This window comes from Haemaphysalis longicornis, unplaced genomic scaffold, assembly GCF_048455015.1.
Source record: "Haemaphysalis longicornis isolate Haplotype H1 unplaced genomic scaffold, Haemaphysalis longicornis Haplotype H1 scaffold_2, whole genome shotgun sequence".
Taxonomy (NCBI): domain Eukaryota; kingdom Metazoa; phylum Arthropoda; class Arachnida; order Ixodida; family Ixodidae; genus Haemaphysalis; species Haemaphysalis longicornis.
This window is the reverse complement of record NW_027526295.1, coordinates 11941317-11962539: the sequence shown is the minus strand read 5'-3', so window position 1 is coordinate 11962539 and position 21223 is coordinate 11941317. Positions and strand designations below refer to the sequence as shown.

General features: G+C 46.6%; 1 protein-coding gene across 3 annotated transcripts in view; it reads right to left on the bottom strand.

Moving 5' to 3' along the window:
- The window catches only part of LOC144168752 (mite allergen Lep d 7-like), a 222625-nt gene that overhangs the window by 172231 nt on the left and 29171 nt on the right, over positions 1-21223 (bottom strand). The gene's annotated exons all lie outside the window — the stretch shown is intronic.

The window sequence follows — 21223 nt, the reverse complement described above, 5'->3', positions numbered from 1 at the left end:
CTGGGCGAATAGAGTAGAACTGTGGGCCTGAAAATAATATGCAGAAAACTAAAGTAATGAGCAATAACCTTGGGACACCACAGCAGTTTGAGATAGGTGGCGAGGCAGTGGAAGTGGCAAGCGAATATATCTACTTAGGCCAAGTTGTGACGCCAGATCCCAACCAAGAGGCAGAGATAATTAGAACGATCAGAATGGGGTGGGGTGCATATGGAAGACATTCTCAGATAATGAATAGCAGCCTACCATTGTCGCTGAAGAAGAAAGTGTATGACAGCTGCATCTTACCGGTACTCACCTACGGGGCAGAAACTTGGAGGTTCACTACGAGTGTTCAACTTAAATTCAGAACGACTCAGCGGGCAATGGAGCGGAAAATGATAGGTGTAACATAAAGGGACAAGAAGAGAGCGGAGTGGGTCAGGGAGCAAACTATTGTTAAAGACATATTAGTAGAAATTAAGAAGAAGAAATGGATGTGGGCAGAGCATTTAATGCGAAGGCAAGATAACCGCTGGCTATTAAGGGCAATAGAGTGGATCCCTAGAGAAGGCAAGCGTTGCAGGGGGCGGCAGAAAGTTATATGGGCAGATGAGATCAAGAAGTTTGCGGGGATAAATTGGTCACAGTTGGCAGAGGACCGAGGTAATTGGAGAATAAGGGGAGAGGCCTTTGCCCTGCAGTGGGCGTCGATAGGCTGGTGATGATGATAATAAACGACAAAATATGCTGCTTCCCCCAAGTCGGCATTTTTGTGCGCATGCACACGGTCCTGGCTATGGGTGCACTCGACAAAGCATGTCACGCATTAACAGCTTCCCAGGGAAGCACACGCATACATGAGCATGCGGGCCCATGAGTCGCACGGCATTCGCTCCGCCCGTGGGAAGCAGCTTTCCCGATGAGCCCATTTGCCCGTAGCAGGGATCCATGAACGACTCGCAATGCATTGCGGCATGGATGCTACAGTACCAGCCACGCTCCCATGATATGAGACCGCCAAGCTACAAAGAAACCACGTCACTCTAGTGTACAGAGCGGCCGCGAATAGCGCACGTGTGAAAAACCTGGTCACGACATGCGACTGATGCGCACAGGCTCTCGTTGAGGGCTTTGACATCGACTAATCAATGCTTTCGAAGGGAAGAACTTGTGATTCGCGTTTGTTACAATGTGGTTTGTTGCCTTTCAGAGTGTTGTGTCTTTGCACTGTCTTTGTATCGGCGTAAAATAGGGAGCTGTTTTAGAGCCCTGTTATTCCAATGTACGAGATACAAAGTGTGTTCCCAAAGCATCTATCACTCTGCACGATAAAGAGCTTACGCTAATCATCACTTTATAATCTGCGGTTTGTTAAAGCAAAGCTTTTTTGAACTCACTGATCCCGTTGTACACCAGTACGCCCTGCAAGAAAGCCAACTTTCGCTGACGATGATGACGAATGATCGCGGGTGGAGTGAAAGACAAAAACGCTTCTCGTAGACGGAATCGATGCTGGGTTCCTGGCATTATGAAGCCGGTGTCTATCCGAGTGCTCCATCGTCGAAGCGGTTTGGGGAACGCAGACGACAACGAATGAATCCGTCACGAAAAGAAGGGTGTTGGTCTGCGTGCCGTAAGGCTGTCCGCCGAAGACATGAGGCTAACCTTCCCCTTTTGAAATAAAGGACGTGAAGCCTAACGTAACATCTTGGGGTTTAACATCTCAAACTAACAGCCACTCAAAAAATTGCTCACTGAACGCGAAGCAGCAGGGATCGATTCGCGCCGTACACCCCAAACCAGAAGGTCCTACGAAGAGCTCACCGGAGAGTTGCTGTATGTATTCTAGGAAAGGGGTGCACACCTACAGAGTAGCACATACGCGCAAAGTGGTATGAGCAAACCACAGAATCTATCACGAGAAAGCTTTGCATTCAACCATGGTCGCCGTTAGACAAGATTTTTTTATGCATAAATTTTGTGTGTTCATAAATTTAAAGCACGCGCATGTTTCTGTTCCTTCTGTTTGTCCCTCATTCCTTGTGCACCTCTAAGTTATCCAATATGTTCCAACTAGCCGAAATTTAGGTGCAGCTGCCATTCATTTCTGGTCCATCGGCTTCATTCCCCCTTCTCAAGGAAGAATTTCAGCACCCGGCCTTTTTGGCAGCAAGGATTGCCCTTCGTGAGTGTCGTGCGCGGGCGGCTTCTTGGCAATGCGTTATGCACCCCGCCCCGACGAGATGTTGCTTAAGTAGCGCGGATGGATGCGATGCTCTGTGGCTCACACGTGTACACTCTGCCGGTTGCTGCGTGAACAAAAGCGAAGCGCCCCTATATCCATCTGCTTTCGTGTGCCACACCGGCATTCTTGTTTGACAAAGGAAGTGTCAGAATTGCGGTCGCTATCCAAGACTGTTCTTGACTAATGGAAGACGTCCTCGATTTAATTCAGTGTTGCTAGAAACAAGGGTTCTCGAGATAAACACGCGGGGAGCAAATGACGCGGTATTCGATTCGCCGACTCTCATCCTGTGCCCGTCGCTTTGCTGGTTGCTACAGTCAAACGCCGGCTAGCGGAGTGCATAGGACTGCAGTAATTGTTCGTTATACACGTTACTTCGCTATATGGGCCCCCCACTTCCCTGACCGCCATGAAGCAGATAAGTATGCTGAGGAAAACAGTCGGATTTAAACATCAAAACGCAAAAGAAAACAACTATTTTCTCGTGCACGTATGACGTATGACGCAGTGTCACGTACTGAATGAGCAACCGGCGTCGACCAGATAACGCGAGTTTCACGGCGTGCTGCGGCGCGAGATGAGGGAGAGACGAGATGTGGTACGTCCCCCGCGCGTCATCTTGCCGCTATGGTTCCCCGGGTTGGCTCCTCTGCAAGCTCTTCATCCCTCCTAGCCTGACCATTTGTGGCGTCTTTTTATGATTTACTACGATGTCACCAGGGGTCAGGTTGGAGCAATAAAGGACCTCGTAGTCCAGCGAGACGCAATGGTCGGCCGTCACAACCGATGCTGCACCACAACACGCACTGCACGCGTTTATCGATTATGTAGCTCTGTGGCTGACCTGGTCGACTCACTGGAATCGGCACACCTATCAGTTGCACGTTACTACGTGTGTGGCTAGGCCTATACATTGCTAATCAAACAATTCAGCACTTCGAAACGCTTGCATTTCTTCGTTAGGCAGGCAACATCGCTTTCGTGGTCTTTGCTGTAGTGCCGTTCACAGTATATAGAAAACAGGAATCTCGCCAGGCCATATGACATGCTTCGTTGTGCTGACTATTTCGTACTAGAAGCGTTCGTTGTAGCGGCGTTTGACTGTATCTGTTTTCTTCTAGTTTATAGCGGTGGACAAGTTCGCTCCAATAAACATTCCGTCTACAATACGTTTGCTTCGATATTCGTCAGCGGGAATAGAGTAGGGCTAGTTCTTTCTCTGTGAATATACAGACGGTCAGGGTTGGGAAGCCGTACAAGCATTTACTCCACGCAAGCCTTCCACTCATCTTCACACGTACGAGAAAAAAACGATTTGATTTGTGTTATTTTTTCTTTATTTGCGTAGCATTAGCCTCGACCTGTCGCAGGTCGTAGGGCTTCGTACGTCATCGGCGCACAGAAATATTCATCCATCAACACCATTCTGAATCTTGCCGCTCCGGTAACGCATCCCCCCCTGCACTGACTGAGAAGAGAGGGGTAGAGCACGTGCTAGCGGCCCGCCGCGGTGAGCGAATGACGACCTTGGCAGTCGTTACACGGACACGGCGTGGGAAGGCTCGGAGTGTTCAGCACGTCTTCACGGCGTGGCACACGCAGCGCGCGAGAACAAAGAGGTGTCAGAGCGCATGCGAAATGCAGTCGCCATTGTCGCGCAGTCCAAAAGAAGGCGGTTGCGCAAAACGACGGTGGTGGCTCGCGACCAGCGGAGCGCGGCTTCCGTCTTGCTCCGGAGGAGACTAATTGGCGAAACGTGGTGCCGGCATAGCGGGGTCTCGTCAGCATCGGACTTGGTATTCGTTATGCACACAGCCGCGTTGGAATTCAATGTTTTTCGACTGGCTCGATCGGAGACGTTTCGCTTACGTACCAATGGCGCCAAGGTATTTCTTCATCTACCGGCGCAACGCGACAGCTTTATTGCGCTGGTTCATAAAAAGTCGACCTCAAGGACGCCTCAATTAAGAGCAGCGAACTTATGGGGGAGCAACAGAAAACAACTCTTATTGTCGTCTTAGGAACAACAATGCATGCAAGCGGTGAATTTATGCATCAGCTTAAGTTGATCGGAAACGACTGACAGATAGATAGCAATCGATTTGTTCATTTATTTGCTTTTTGCAGGGTGTCGAACAGGAACCGAACCGAAAAACGAAAACCGGAACTGAACCAGTATTTTTGCCCGAACTGAACTCGAACCGTTATTTTTTGAGCACGCTGAACCCGAACCGGAACTGAACCGAAAAAAGAAATAACGGTTACCGGTTCATGCCCAAATGGTTCGACCCTCCGTTGGTAATAATGCACAGTCAAATCAATTCAGGCATTTTTTCCTTTCACGTACCATAAACTTCATACCCGCTCGCGCAATTTCCCCTCAAGACAATTGAACACTATCACGTTCTATGTAACAACAGTGGAAATGACTGAGCACTAATGTAGCAATGGTCTCTGGCTGCTGGAAGCGCGAGCGTAGTGAAAGCTGACCAAACAAAATGTCATTCTCGGCAGCTTGCAGGGGATAGAAAACGACTTTGCCCTCCCCTAGCTGCTACTTTGATGATGGTTGGTGTTTAATGGCGCAAGGCCGACTAGGGCAAAGAGCGGCAGATAAGTTTCTGAATTTTGATGAGACCGTAAATACTAAAACATGTGACTGAAAGTAAACGTGACGCAAAACAAAAGACAATAGAGATGGCTGGTGTATAGGGCCAGGATGATTACACGTGATATGACAAGAGCTGCAGAAATTTTACCTCAGCTCAAAACTTAAAAACACATTGACGAGAAAACATTGATTCGTCGGCTAAAAAGAATGATGGGTGCAGTGGAATGTGTCCTCTGTAGATTTCTGGAAAGTGTTTGCGTCGTGTGGTGTGAAGTGCCTTGCATGTGAATAGTATGTGAACTACGGATAGGGCCTCTCCGCACCTGCTGCACTGGGGTCTAGAAGATCCCGTCAGCAGATACGAGTGCGTTGCATGGGTGGGCCCTATCCGTAGCCTAGCCAAGGCGACTTCCTTGTGTCTGTTGTGTGAGCCAGTTGTGTACCGTCCCAAGTGTGGCTTTATTACATGCAGTTTGTTGTCTGTCTGTTCATTCCGGTGTGCTTGCCCTGTTCTGCGCAAGTGTTGTCTTATGTATGGCTTGAAGTCTGTATAGGGTACCGTTGTAATGTCTACAGTGTTCCTGAGTGTAGCAGCAGCGGCCCTCTCGTCTGCCAACTCGTTCCCAGCGATCCCAGCGTGTCCTGGGACCCCGCAGAGGAGCAGCTCATGCTTTTGGGCATACGCAGACATAATGGTGTTGAACACAAGATTAACTATGTGGTTTTTGGGGGGTTTATGCGATGATAGTGCGCCAACAACACTCAAGTAATCTGTATAGATTACGGAATTGGCAATTCGATTTTCAAGAATGTGCGGTACGATGAGTAAAATTCCATATGCTTTTGCTGTAAAAATGGCTGTGTGTACGCTCATGGTTCTGGCTGCATTAAAAGTCTGACCCTAAGCAGCGCAGGACGCCATAGTGGAGGTTTTAGATGCGTCACTGTAGAATTCAGCACATGGCTATTTAAACTGCAAAAACAGAAATTGCTGCCGTATTGCAGCTCGTGGTATCTGATTTTTGTCCGGTTTTATAAAAGAAAGGTCGGACGACATAGGACAAACTTTCCAAGGAGGTAAAATGCCTGAAAAGGATGATCCGCCATTTTCTTGCACGCGAACCTGGGAGAGTGCACAACCAACTCTCACTCGAAGCGTTCTGTCTGAAAAGTAACTAACAAGAGTGTTTAACATGACACCAGAAACACCGAATGACTTGAGGTCACTAAGAATTCCATAACGCCAAGCGGTGTCGTAGGCCTTCTCGAGGTCGAAAAACACAGTTCAACAATACCGCTTATGCACGAAGGCATCCTTGATGTACGAGTCAAGTGCTACCAATTGATCATTCGTCGATCGCCCCACCCTGAAGCCTGACTGACAGCTCTCGAGAAGACCGTTGTACTCACGGAAGTACACGAGCCTGCGATTGATCATCTTCTAGAAGAACTTGCACAGGCAGCTCGTCAGGGCTATGGGGCGGTAACCTGAGGGGGCCGACGGGTCTTTTCCTCCTTCAATAAAGCCACTACTATGGCCTCCCTCCAGGAGTGTAGAATGTGCCCCGAAAGCCATATTTTATTATATAGATGTAGAAGTGTTTCAAGTGTGTCTGCGTATAGGTTTTGTATCATTGTATATGTGATGTTGTCTGGGCCTGGAGCTGAGGATTTACACGTGCTCAGAGCAGCCCGCAGCTCATGCAGTGAAAACTGAGTTATAAGAAGTGTTGACCTATTGTTATCTAGTAAAGGCTTCTTTTCTGCCGATTGTTTGTGTTTTGTGAAAGTGTTTGTGTAGTGTGCTGAACCGGGCACGAGTTGGAAGTGTTGTGCGAGTGTGTCAGCCTGATCTTCGAGTGTGTACCCTGTTGTGCTGACCAGAGGCAGGCTTTCCGTTTGCTGTCCTTTAAGTTTGCGTATTCTTGTTCATACTTTTCTTTTTCGTGTCTGAGTCTAGGAGTTTATTGATGTTATAAATGAAGGCCAACTATCTCGTTTTGCCTCACGGCGCACAAGTTTTCCCATCGCCTTTGCCCTTTTGAACAAGAGGAGGTTTACGGACGTGGGGTACCGACGGAGCATACCACACGCCTTGTTCTGGGCCTCTCACGCCCGCCTACAGTCCTCATTCTACTATGGCCTCCGCTGGTTGCGCAGAGCACCCGAGGCGTGGGAAATGGACTTTTCCGCGGCGCCGAGGATGTGCGTCGTGGGTAGTTGGGTTGCCTGTTCAACCTGTAAGTTTCTTATGGATGAGTAGTGTAGTTTATTTATTTATTTATTTATTTATTTATTTATTTATTTGGAATACCCTCAAGGCAATTGCATTGAAGAGGGGAGTGGGTGATTACATAACAAGAAATAAGAAAAATGCAGTACAACGAACACATTGCGAGTACATATCACCTCTAAAACAAACGTAAAACAGTAAATAAGGTTGTAATCATTCTTTTACAACGTGAGAAACGTAGCTAAGGTATACATGTTGTAAGGAGTAATACAGGAGGTCAGTTGCAATTTCGTGTCAGTTCTGGCGTTCCTGGCAAGACTCATAAAAAAAATAAAAACAATAGAAGCAAAACAGCAAAACAAGTGGGATTGGCAGGAACCATTGTATCGCTACAGACAATAGACAAATCTAGGTGATGATGTTGCACACAGCGGAATGAAAGAAGTCTGGGTTGCTAATCGTAGCGACATCAAAAGGAAGATGATTCCTGTCCCTAGAGGTACGTGGAATGGAAGAGTGAGAAAAGGTTTTAGTGATGCAAGTAGGAATACCAACTTTGTAAGCATGGTCTAAACGAGAAGATACGAATGAAGGGGGACTAAGCAGTGCGTTGTGAAGCATGCCGTGTGAATATATTTTATGGAATAAGCACAAACGTGCAATTTTTCGTCGTGACGTCAGAGATGGGAGATTCAAGTTAGTTTTCATTCTGGAGACACTGGCTGCTCGCTGGTAGTTAGAAAGAATAAATCGTGCGGCGTTATTCTGAATAATTTCTAGCTGTTTAATTAGTACTTCAGTAGATTGTTCCCATATAGATGAAGCATAGTCAAGTTGTGAACGGACAAGGGATTGGAAAAGGAGCAGTTTTACAGAAGAAGAAGCGGAATGAAAATTTCGTCTTACATAGCCAAGCATTCGATTGGCGTTATTAGTGATATAGTCAATATGAAGATTCCAAGAAAGGTCAGCAGTGATATGAACGCCCAAGTATTTATATGAAGTAACTGCTTCGAGGATTTTCCCATTAAGTAAGTACGGGTGCGGGTTAGTAGCGATACGGGAAATTCGCATTGATTTGCATTTATTAGTATTTAATGTCATTTGCCATGTACTGCACCAATGGGATATGGAATTGATGTCGGACTGAAGTGTGCATATGTCATTATCGTTATCAATCTTCCTAAAAATGACACAATCGTCAGCGAATAAATGCACTGATGATGAAACACACTCAGGCAAATCATTGATGTAGATGAGAAAAAGTAGTGGACCCAGAACGGTGCCCTGGGGTACACCTGAAATAACCGGGCTTAAAGATGAAATGGTGTCATTGGCTATGACGAATTGCTGGCGATGCACGAGGAAGCACTCAATCCATTTGATTATGCCGGTGGCGAGACCTATATTTCTTAGTTTGTGAAGAAGTAACTGGTGCGGTACTTTATCAAACGCTTTTGCGAAATAAAAAAAAATGCAGTCGGCAAAGGAGCGGTTGTCCAGAATAGAGTGAACCTTGTTAGTAAATAAAATTAACTGGGTTTCACATGAAAAAGACTTTCGAAAGCCGTGCTGTGCGGGGTCAAAAAATGAATTAGATTCAAGAAAGTTGGCAACATGAGAATAAATTATATGTTCAAAGATTTTACACGGTATGCTAGTGATAGATATTGGCCTGTAATTGAAAGGGGACTGTTTATCTCCAGATTTAAAGACAGGTACCACTTTGCCTATTTCCCAATCATCAGGGATATTACTTTGTTCTAGTGATTGCTGAAAAAGTTTAGCTAGGATAATAGAACAGTTGTGTTTGGTACTTTTAAGGAATTTGGAATTAATACCATCAACGCCAGCGGAAGAACTAGTTTTAAGTGAGTCAATAATCTTAATTATTCCATTTGGGTCAATTTGCAGAGGGTACATCGGTACGTAGGCCCTACCCTTAAAGTTGGGTAAAGAAGAAGTGGAACTGGAAGAGAAAGCATCTGAAAATACTTTGTTCAGCGCGCTAGCACACTCATTATCGAGCATTGGTTCGCCGTTTGCGTCAATTAACGTTATTCAAGAATCTTCCGTAGGGTTGACGACGCGCCAAAATTTCCTCGGGTTATTTTGCAAAAAGCTAGGCATCGTATTTGTCAAGAAGTTTTGCTTTGCAGTTTTGACCGCTGCTATATACTCATTAACTGCTGAGCGGTACAAGGACCACCTATAAATACTGTGAGATGTCTTGGCGAGACGGTACAGCCGCTTCTTTCGGTTTGATAAGCGCCTAATATTTGGGTTATACCAGGGAGCATTCGAATTACACGGTATTTCCCGAGTAGGTATGAAGCGATCTGTTAATTCAATGATCTTGTTCTTAAATAACGCCCAGTTGCATTCTAGCGATCGTTCATCGAACCCATCTAAGTAATCAACTATAAATAAATGCAATTCACTATTTATTTCCGCAAAATTGGCTTTGTTATAATTTCGAATGGTTTGTTTTTTTCGAACGTTTTTGCACTGGAATTGTTACAGTTAAGTTTAAAAGGGCATGATCACTCAGTTTGGGCATGTACGTTATTTGCGAACACAGATCGGGGCAGTTTGTAAGAACAATGTCCAATATATTCGCGGTAGTTGGCGTCACTCTCGTAGGTTGTGATACTAATTGTGTTAAGTTAAAGGCAAGCATAAGTCAATAAATTGCTGAGTACTAGATGAAAACGGTGTCGAAAATGGTATTGAGGCCGACCATTCAATTCCTGGGTAGTTAAAATCCTCCAGTAAGAAAATAGGACATGCTGGGTATCGGGATACAACCATGTTTATAGCGTCGTGAAGGTCGCTAACGAACGTCAGCGAGGAATTTGGTGGACGATAGCATGCACCGAAAATTATTCTGCGATACGACAGCTTAGCAGATACCCACACGATTTCTAAAACCGGCGGTATGTTAAGTGAAAAGGATTCGAATTGTTTTTTAACAGCCACGAGAACACCGCCCCCTTGCCTTGCGTCCCTATCACGGCGATAAAGATGGAACTGGTTAAATGAATCAAAAAGTTCACTATCACGTATATTTCTATGGAGCCAAGTTTCCGTTAACACTAAAATATCTGCAGATGAAGAATTAATTGCTGCTGACACTTCAGTGCGCTTACTGATTAAGCTTCTGATATTCGTGAATAAAATGGAAGCATGCGCAGAATGGGAACTACTACCACTACCCCTCGCTACCCGCTATCTTGGTGAAACCGGAGGTTGTTCGGGAAGGGGGGCGGATACACCGGGAGTATTGTTTTCATGGGAATAAAGCGTGGTTGCTTCCATCACGGAATCTGTTACGTGGTCGTAAACGTAGTATTTATCATTTAGAAGACGTTTGTTATACTTTAGTTTGAAGGACGGAGAGTTGGGCTGTGATTTGGCAAATTGGACTAGTTTTTTGCGAACTAGGCGTGTTGCAGGCGAGAAGTCTTCGGTAACGTTGACATTGCGCCCTTTCAGATTATTCTTTTCATGTAGAATTTTTTCTTTTGTTTTAAAGCTAGAAAACTTAACTATTATTGGACGGCATCCTGAAGGTGAAAACTGTCCAAGACGATGCGCACGTTCAATGCCACATATCTCGCCCTGAAGGCAAGATGAGAGCAAGCCAAGGATTTTTTGTTCTGTTTGATCCCAAGTTTCTTTTCCATCTGGCAAACCATGAAAAATAAGGTTGTCCCTCCTAGCCCTATCTTCAAGTTCATCAACTCGAGACTGAAGAAAATGATTTCGCTTGTTAAGGTCGTCAATTGTAGACTGCACATCAACCTCGATCTCTTCTAAAGCTTGCAGTTTCTTTTTAACGACTGTCAGTCTAGTTCCGATAGCAGCCAGTCCAGCCTCAATACTTTTTTGACTTGCATGAACCTGCGCAACAGTTTCCTTCAAATCGTTATTGCTTATTTGTATTGTCGTTACTTGCGCTTGCACAGCCTTTAAAATGCTCAAAATCTAGCTGTCATCACCAGTACTACTGTCGTCAGTAACACTACTAAACCAGCGCGAGTTTTACTAGTTGGACCAGGGTTCGTTTCGACATCCCCGGACAGCAACAAAAGTTCAGCACAACATATACACTCTGTCAGAACAGCACAAAGCACCCGTGGGCACGGGAACAGCAATAAACATCGGTTGCTACTTCTTTTCGCGTACAATGGGATGTTGTTACACACCTGTGATACAAGCAGAGGCGGTTTTTGAGCCATTGTGGCCCCTTTGCTGCTCCAGTGCCCACTGACGATGCAGGGGGAACGCCAGCCTTTTGTAGTCGATGCTTCGGGTGCCTCTGATGTCACTCCGGTGGCGTGCTTGATATGAAGAGTGTCGCTGAGCAAGGGCATGTGCGCAGTAGCATCCAGCGACGGTCCGTAACTTTGATGCTGCGGAGCGAAGGCAAAAAGCGACGAACCACTTGCGCTGCTGTTGTGCCGGAACGCAGCACAGGCCAGGAGCGGAAGCAGGACCTGTGATACAAGCAGAGGCGGTTTTTGAGCCATTGTGGCCCCTTTGCTGCTCCAGTGCCCACTGACGATGCCGGGGGAACGCCAGCCTTTTGTAGTCGATGCTTCGGGTGCCTCTGATGTCACTCCGGTGGCGCGCTTGATATCAAGAGTGTCGCTGAGCCAGGGCATGTGCGCAGTAGCATCAAGCGACGGTCCGTAACTTTGATGCTGCGGAGCGAAGGCAAAAAGCGACGAACCACTTGCGCTGCTGTTGTGCCGGAACGCAGCACATGCCAGGAGCGGAAGCAGGACCTGTGATACAAGCAGAGGCGGTTTTTGAGCCATTGTGGCCCCTTTGCTGCTCCAGTGCCCACTGACGATGCCGGGGGAACGCGAGCCTTTTGTAGTCGATGCTCCGGGTGCCTCTGATATCACTCCGATGACTTGCTTGATATGAAGAGTGTCGCTGAGCCAGGGCATGTGCGCAGTAGCATCCAGCGACGGTCCGTAACTTTGATGCTGCGGAGCGAAGGCAAAAAGCGACGAACCACTTGCGCTGCTGTTGTGCCGGAACGCAGCACAGGCCAGGAGCGGAAGCAGGACCTGTGATACAAGCAGAGGCGTTTTTTGAGCCATTGTGGCTCCTTTGCTGCTCCAGTGCCCTGGAGCAGCCCAGATGAATCTGTAAATGTATTCCAGTCTGGTCTTGCTTCATTAAACCTGTTCTGGGAAGATGGACTGCTCGGGCCTTTAGCTATATATGTTAGTGAAGTGGGGAAGTGATCCCTACCGTATGGGTCCGTGCCCACTACACTAAAGACAAGGAAAAAGAACTGCGTACCCAATTGCCAAGTCAAGGTGTGAATAAGGGTTGTGTCTGGAATGGCTGTTTGTAGGCTTTTTCTGGTTGAAAAGGCATGCTCCCGACGATGTTAAGAATTTCTCAATGAGGCGTCCTCTGGCATCCGTGCGAGCAGAGCCCCAAAGAGAGTTATGCGCATTCAGGTCGCCTACGAGAATGTATGGTTCCGGTAACTGATCTACCAGGCCCTCAAAATCTGAGCTAGAGAGCTAGAAGTCAGGAGGGGTGTACACAGAACATAGCGTTATAAGCCTATTGAAGATTATCGTTCGGATGGCAACGGCTTATAGAATGGTCTGTAGTTGGACAGTGTGGCACGCTAAGCATTTTCGGGCAATGAGGGCCACACCACCTGGGGATGCACCACCACCACCTCTGTCCTTCCTAGATGTCATGTAATTGTTTAGGAATTTGTGTGTTTCGAGTTTAAATGCGCTTCTGAGAGGCACATCACACTTCCCTGTTTGGAATTAAATATTTCATAGATATCATCAAGATTTTTAAGGAAATCTCTGCAGTTCCACTGGATGATGTTTTCTCGTCCCATTAGGAGCAACTAGATTATGTTTAGAAGGCTAGAGCAACTGGAATATGTGCGTGTTCCTGTGTCGACTTTCTGGGCTTGTGCTCTTGGGAGCGGCTTTTTCGACTTGTCTACTGACCTGGACGCCGGAGCCCGTTCCTTTCGCTGCGATGAAAGCCGGAAGGGCTCGATGTCCATGTCGTCATCCGAAGGCAAGGCAGTGCCCAGCCGACTGGGACCCCTTTACTTGGTACCCTTTCGGGCGTTGTTTGCCTGCACTGCCAGTGCCGAAGGCGTGGGGAGCACCACAGGCAGCCCAGGCAGTGAGGCGGCGGAAGGCGTCGCTGCCACTGCCTCCGTCTCCATCTCTTCCGTGCCCTTGCGTGTGCTTTGCGCCGGTGGAGAGGAAGCAGTGGATAGTGGATGCAGAGGTATCCCCAACAGACGTAGTTGCCACCACAGCCACTGCTGGCTGGGAAATTGGCGTGGTGACCGGGGCGGCTGCCACTGGCAGCCTCGTCGGGGGCGGGATCAGCTGCGCTGTATTGTGTCGCCGCCGAAACTAGGCGCCGCTCCGCCCCCCGGCGAGCAGCGCCGGCATATCTTCCGGAGCAGAAGAGTGAAAACCTCTTGTAGGCCTCCGGAAAGTTGATGGTCTCATTGACATTCAAAGTGATTATTTGTTTTTCTTCTTTGAACTTTTCGCATGATTGTGAAAATGCGGCATGAGGTCCGTAGCACTTGGGACAATTGAAGTTGCTAGCATCACAGTTGTCTATAGGATGGTCAGTTTGCCACACTTCGCACATGTGCGTTTACCGCGGCAGGAGTTCGTACCGTGCCCATAATGATGGCACTTGAAGTAGCGGCGTGTATTTGGCACATACGGGCGCGTTGGACATCGGAGGAAACCTGCCGTCACGGCTTCGGGTAGTGGGGTTCTATCGAAAGTCAGAATAATGTGCTTTGTTTGGATTTCGTTGTTGTCTCGCCTTATTGTGATGCGCCAGACTGCTGTGACCCCTTGGTCACAGCAGTCCTTCTAGGATGTCGGTTTCTGTTTCATTGATGAGATCGAGTTCAGAGCTGACGCCTTGGGAAGAGTTTAGAATTCTATGGGGAGTGACTGTTCTTTCTAGATCATGGATGGACTGTTGCAGAAGCATGGATTGTTTCAGAAGCATAGATTGTTGCATGGTTGTTGCATGGATTGTTGCAGAAGCACGGATTGTTGCAGAAGCTTATTTGCCTGCTCTTTGTGACTGACCTCAATGAGCACATCTCCAGAAAAAAGTTTTTTGCCCTCTAGTTGTTTCCTGCAACACTCTCGATGAACTTTGCCACGAGGAAGACTGATTTTCCACTTAAGGGTTTTTTTTATCTACAGATTGCATCACGAGGAAGCGAGGATAGTTGTCCTTGCTTCGAATGTCAATGGTTGGTTGCGGTTTGAGAGTTACATCGGTGGGGGCCCTTTTCAGGGCCCGATCATTTGGAGGGGGGTTTTGGAAATACCATATAGCATAGTATAGAAGCAGGGGCGGAGTACTTCCTTCGCTCGGGTTACCATGATACCGAGAAAGGTCCCGGAACTCGGTGCCTGGCAAACAGACAGGGAGCCCATCCACCGGAGCTTGACCTGGGCTCCGACGCCACCGTTTGAGGTTTCTACCCTTCACCTCACACGGGAGGTGAAGGGCATGACCTTACAGCGCATTATAGGTGTGTAGATTCCGGAACGAAAGTCTTGGGGATGACAGATATAGACAGAGTAATTAGTTAATCATGAAGTCTAGTATTCTGAAACTTCGGAACAATATAATTTAAGATGGAAAAGCCGTAATTATTTCGGCACTCCTGTAACACAAAATTGTAAGGTTTTCTAACATCATATGCGGCTGGTATGCCAGGCTACTGAAGAAAGAGAATGGTCATTCCTTGCGGTTATTTTTATACAAACAAGCAAACCAGTAGTCAAATAGCCTGTTGACCGGTACAATATTGCAAATACACATGCCTAGTTTGAGAACCATGCAATTCATTGACAATTGCGCGCGGCATTTTCTTCTGTAAAGTTAGTAACTTCGAAACATTGGTCCTGCCCCAGACGAGAAAACAATAGCTTTAAAGGGAGAGAAATAAAGCGTCATACAATGCAACTTTAGTTTTCGTAGGCAGAATGTGCCGGTTACCTGAAGAAATTCCGACAATCATAGCAAGCGTTGAAGAAATGTTGCTAACATGGGCATCCCATAACATAGTATTACTGAACGTGACACACAGTGACTTGTAGGAGTCTACGTAGTCGATAACACTGCCGGTCAGGTTTTTTTTCTTTTTGGGCAGAAAAAGTACTGCTTTAATTTTTTGCCTGTTGATTTTTAATCAGTTCGATAATGACCATGTGTCAAGTAATGAAATCACGTGGTTTTCTGTGTCAGTTAAGTTTTGTATGCCATTGAAAGAGAAAAGTAGGGTGCTGTCATCTGCGTATATTATGTATTTTGCATGGCCACTGATTTTTGGAATATTGTCACGTTGCCAAAGACGACGCAGTTGTCTTCAAGAAAAACAAGTTTATTGGAGCGAACTTTTGCTCGTGCACAGCCCAAACGGCATCACCTTGAACTCGTATAGACCAACCGGGGTTATAAATGCAGTCTTCTCACGGGCTCTCTACGTACAGATGGTCTCGAGTACAGACTGCAACCTTGCAAGGTGTTCGCCGAAAGTCCGGGAGAATACCACAACATCGTCGAGGTATACGAGGCAGGTGTGCCACTTCAGGCCAACTAGCACCGTGTCCATGACTCGTTGAAACGTTGCTGGCGCCATGCACAACCCGAACGGCATCACCTTGAACTCGTATAGGCCATCTGGGGTTATAAATGCAGTCTTCTCTCGGTCTCTCTCGTCCACTTCAATTTGCCAGTAGCCGGTCTTCAGATCCATCCTTGACCCCGCACGAGGCACCTTCAGAAATCTTGGTGACGGTGTTGGCGACACCGCGGACTTCGAGCCCCCATACTCATTCTGTAACCGACCGTGGCAATGAGTTTTAAGGTGAACGGTAGAAACCTCAAACGGTGGCCGTCGGAGTTGTGGTCAAGCTCCTACGGATGGGCTCCCTGTCTGTTTACCAGGCAGGGAGCTCCGGGACCTCTTTGACCATCAGGGTAAGTCAAAGAAGAAAGTACCCCCGTCCCCTGCTTTATACTATGGCGCATGGTATTATCTAAACCCCTTCTTCCAAATGATCGGGCCCCGAAAAGGGACCGCACCGAAGCAATCTTTAAACCCCTACCGAACCTCGTCTTCAATAACCCTGACACCTTTCCTCGCTTCCTAGTCATGCAGACAGTTGACAAAGCCACCCCAATAACTTCGAAATCTGTGTTCCTGATCGCCAAGTTCATTGAAGGTATAGTTGGAAAAAACTATGACGCAAAGAAACTTGCATCTGGTGACATGCTTATTAAGGTCAGAACTAAGGAACAATCCGCTAACCTTCTAAAACAAACAAGCATAGGTGACTTACAGATCACTGTAACACCTCACAGAACCCTCAACAGCTGCCAAGGTGTGCTCTCGGACAGTGAACTCATACATGAAACTGAGGCAGATATTCTTCAGGGCTTACGTGAGCAAGGAGTGACTGGTGTTAGACGTATCACAATAAGGCGCAATGGAAATGAGATCAAAACCAAACATATCATCTTGACTTTCGATCGTAGTACGTTCCCCGAATCTGTCAAAGCCGGGGTTATCCACTGTCAGATAACGGCGTACATCCCAAATCCGCGACGTTGCTTCAAATGTCAAAGGTACGGGCACAGTAGCAACAGCTGTCGAGGGCAAAACACATGTGCAGAATGCTCATGCACGACCATCAGACAGATGAGTCTAATGCAACGCAATTTCACTTTGTTAACTGTGAAGGATCCCACCCCGCGTACTCCCGTTCTTGCAAAAAATTCAAAAATGAGAAAGAAATCATAAACCTAAAAGTGACCCACAACCTGTCTTACCCAGAAGCTCGAAAAATACATTCTATGTTTCCCACAGGAAGTTACGCTGAAGCTGCTCACCGGGGGTGGGGCGGCGTCAGGTTTCGGTGGCGACCCAGTGCAGCAACGCTGACCTGGTCCCACCCCCGCCCCCACTGGGCTTGCTTCTGCTGCGCAAAACGTTGTACCACAGCCTGTGGATTCCACTGCGGCTGCGATGGCAACCCACACTGTAGGTGGAGATGGCTTGCCTTCCGCTCCTGCTGCGCTGTCGCCCTTGGGCACAGTAGGCAGCGTTCTCAGGAGCCTTGCATACACATCTACACGCACAACGCCGCTACAGCCACCATTGGCTCGCGCGACAAACACGAGTGCAACTCCCAAAGGTCCACGGCAAAAGGAGGGAGATCCTACATTTACTGCCTTGCCGACGGGTCAAGAGATGGACGTAACACCCACGCCAGCTCGGCAGCTGTTCAGCCAAACGAGCAGCGTGGCAACATCGGCCGCGGGAAAAAAAAACCAGCTCCGAGCATAACTGGCCCTAATGCAGGCTCAGTAACATAGATAACACCACCCGTCTGCAACACGCATATACACGCTGCACTCTCTCTTTAAACACTTATGGTAGTACAATGCATTACACAATGGAACTGCAGGGGCTTAATGAAAAACTTGGATGACATATACGAAATTCTTCATAAAAACCAATCAACCATCTTATGTCTTCAGGAAACGCACTTAAAATCGAAACAAATAAACTTTCTGAAACGCTATTCTGTGTTTAGGAAGGATAGGAACGACCGACTGTTCTCACTCCTCTTGTGGTGTAGCTATAGTTATACAACATTCTATTCCCTGTCAATTTGTCCCTTTGACCACAACCCTCGAAGTGGTTGCTGTACGTGTAATAATCGCCGACAGGTTAATAACGATAGCTTCAATATATATTCCCCCTGACTTTTGCCTTTGCAGTCCAGAATTTGAATCCTTAATTAACAACTACTGGATCCATTCCTACTGTTGGGCGACTTTAATGCCCACAGCAAACTGTGGGGATCTGAACGCGAAGATGGCCGTGTCCGTTTATTTGAAAGATTCTTACTCTCATCTGGTGCGTGTATATTTAATAAAGAAACCAACATACTACAGCACAACACACAGCACCTACTCACACATCAACTTAGCAATAGGTTCGTCTATCCTCTTTGCTTTGTTCGAGTGGAATGTGGACTCCAACCCTTATGGAAGTGACCACTTCCCTGTCACTCTTAAGTGTGTAGATACACTCACTGACAGTTCTGTTTACCATAAAAGGTTTAAAGAAACCCGTGCAGACTGGGTGGATTTTATGCAAAAATCACAGCTGTCCTACACATTCAAAAAACACTTACATATCGATTAAGCTTCTAGAATTGTCACCGCCCACATTATAGAGGCTGTCAAGAGTTCAATCCCTCAAACCTCCGCTACTCCTCAAATTCCCAGATGGCCCTGGTGGAACGAGGAGTGTCGAAACGCACGCAAAGTGCAAAACAAGGCCTGGGGGATCCTCCGAAGGTACCCAACCCCAAAGAATCTAATTGCTTTCAAGCGTGCCATGGCAGTTGGAAGGTGTATTCGCCGCGACGCCAAAACTAACAGCTGGAGAACTTTTGTGGGTTCTATTAACTCTTACACTGACAAAAGCAAGGTGTGGAACTGAAGAAGAACGTTCAAAGGGCACAAAACAACCTTACCCCTTGTTAGCACCACTGGCAACACATTAGAAGACCAGGCAAACACACTAGCAAAACACTTTGAACTTATATCAAGCTCTTCACATTACACAGACAGATTTCTCAGACGCAAAACATCTGCTGAACGTAAATCCATTAGGGAAATCAAGAAATCGTTACAAGACTCTTACAACTGTCCATTTTCCATCCACGAGCTTAAGGTTGCCTTGGCGACTTGTAAGACATCACCACCAGGTGCATACCAAATAACATGCACAATGATTCAACACCTCCACGCAGACACCCCCGGAACACTTCTTTATTTGTTTAACAAAATACGGAGTGCAGGACATCTTCCACGGGCTTGGAAAGAGGCAATTGTGGTACCATAGCTTAAACAAGGGAAAGATGCCTCTTCTCCTTCTAGCTATCGGCCAATAGCACTTACCAGTTGTTTAAGTAAACTGTCCGAGAAGATGGTCAATAGAAGGCTCATGTACTTTTTAGAATACCAAAGTATTCTAGATAGCTGCCAGACAAGTTTCCGTTCGGGAAGATCTACAACCGACCAGCTTGTGTCCTCGGAATCATGTTAAAGATGCTTTTGTCGACAGGCACCACTGTATGTCTATTTTCTTTGACTTGGAGAAGGCGTACGATACTGCATGGCGCTGTGGCATCCTGCGTGACCTGAAAGCTTACGCCGTATCTGGAAATATGCTCAACACTATAGAAAGCTACCTGTGTGAGCGAAGGTTGGAGCATCACTTTCTAGAATGCACACTCAAGAAAACGGGGTCCCGCAGGGTGGAGTGCTGAGTTGTACACTTTTCATTGTCAAAATGAACTCACTCCAAAAGGCACTCCACCCACAATTTTCTACTTAGTCTACGTTGATGATATTCAAATCAGCTATAAGTCTTGTAATCCGTAAATCTGCGAGCGCCAGTTACAACTTAGTGCTAATAAACTTGAAAAGTGGGCCAATGAAAATGGTTTTAAGATTAATCCTGGAAAGAGCACATGTGTACTGTTTTCTCGGCAGCGTGGAGTCCAGCCTGACCTTGAATTCCGTATAAATAATGTAGTGATTCCCGTCAAAAATGAACACAAGTTTCTGGGTATTCTGCTGGACAAAAGGTTCACATTTATCCCCCACATTAAACAAATCAAAATTAAGTGCACTAAAACCATGAACATTATTAAAACACTATCCAACCAATCATATGGTGCAGATAAGACATGCTTGCTCCGTATTTTCAATAGTTTAGTGCGATCGGGCATAGACTACGGCAGTGTGGTGTATGGTTCTGCTTCGAAAACAGCTTTAAAAATGCTCGACCCAGTGTTCCATCTAGGGCTTCGCCTTGCGTCTGGGGCTTTCCGGACAAGCCCTATAGAAAGCCTGTGTGTTGAACCGACCAGTGGTGCTTAGAGCACAAATGCACATACATGACACTTTTGTACTCCGTGAGAGCAACGTCGATGGGGAATCACCCGTTCAATACTATTGTTCAAAACACATCTGAAAGGTTGTTTTTGAGCCGTATTTCACTCCCTCTGCCTTTTTCTCTCCGAGTGCGAGCAGAGGCAGGGGACCTTGGTGTTACCCTGACAGACACCTACAAAACAAACATCACTGAGTTTATTGCACCTTATAATCTGCTCACTGTCATCTGTTACGTGTCTTTCAAGGAAATTGACAAAAGACACGCACCAAAGGAACTCATTTTGCAACACTTTCTACACTTACAATACAAGTAGCCATGCATTTCTTTTTATACGGATGCCTCAGTCTTCCACTGCAGTGGCATGTGCGGCACATGGTCCCCACTTTTACGGCACAAGAACGCTAAACAGGAACACAAGTATATTTACGGCAGAGGCACATGCTATTTTAATAACTGTAGAACACATAACACAAACAAAAACACAACTATCCATTATATTCACAGACTCCTTAAGCGTTGTAACAGCAGTACGCTCTGACAAAAAAAAAGTAGAAATGCGATATTGAACTACGTCATTAAAGAAATCATGTCAGCGTATGCTTTAAAACAGACCATAATAGTGTGCTGAGTGCCTGGACACTGCGGAATTCCTGGCAATGAGCTCGCTGACCAGAGTGCCTTCCCAGCAGCACTGCACTATGAAATCGATGTTCCTCAGCTGTCCTATCTTGGCATAAAACCGTTCATTCCTGAGGCACTACGAAAACGCTGGCAGCAACAGCGGGACGCACAAACAGAAAACAAACTCCACACGATAAAACACCAAATTGGAAGCTACTACACAGAAAAACATCACAGAATAACAGAAGTGTACATGAGCAGACTACGCATAGGTCATACACACATATGCCACTAATTCCCATCTTTTAAATGGAGCCCCACTGCCACGATGCAACAGGGTTGGACATCGTCTGTCAGTAATGCATGCTCTCATTGAATGTCTGCACTTCCACAGTGCGAGAAAGAAGCATTTCCGGGAACTGTACACTCACATGATTCCACTTCACCCATCATTGTTTTTAGGTGATAAACCCTTCAACCCAAGTAAACGTC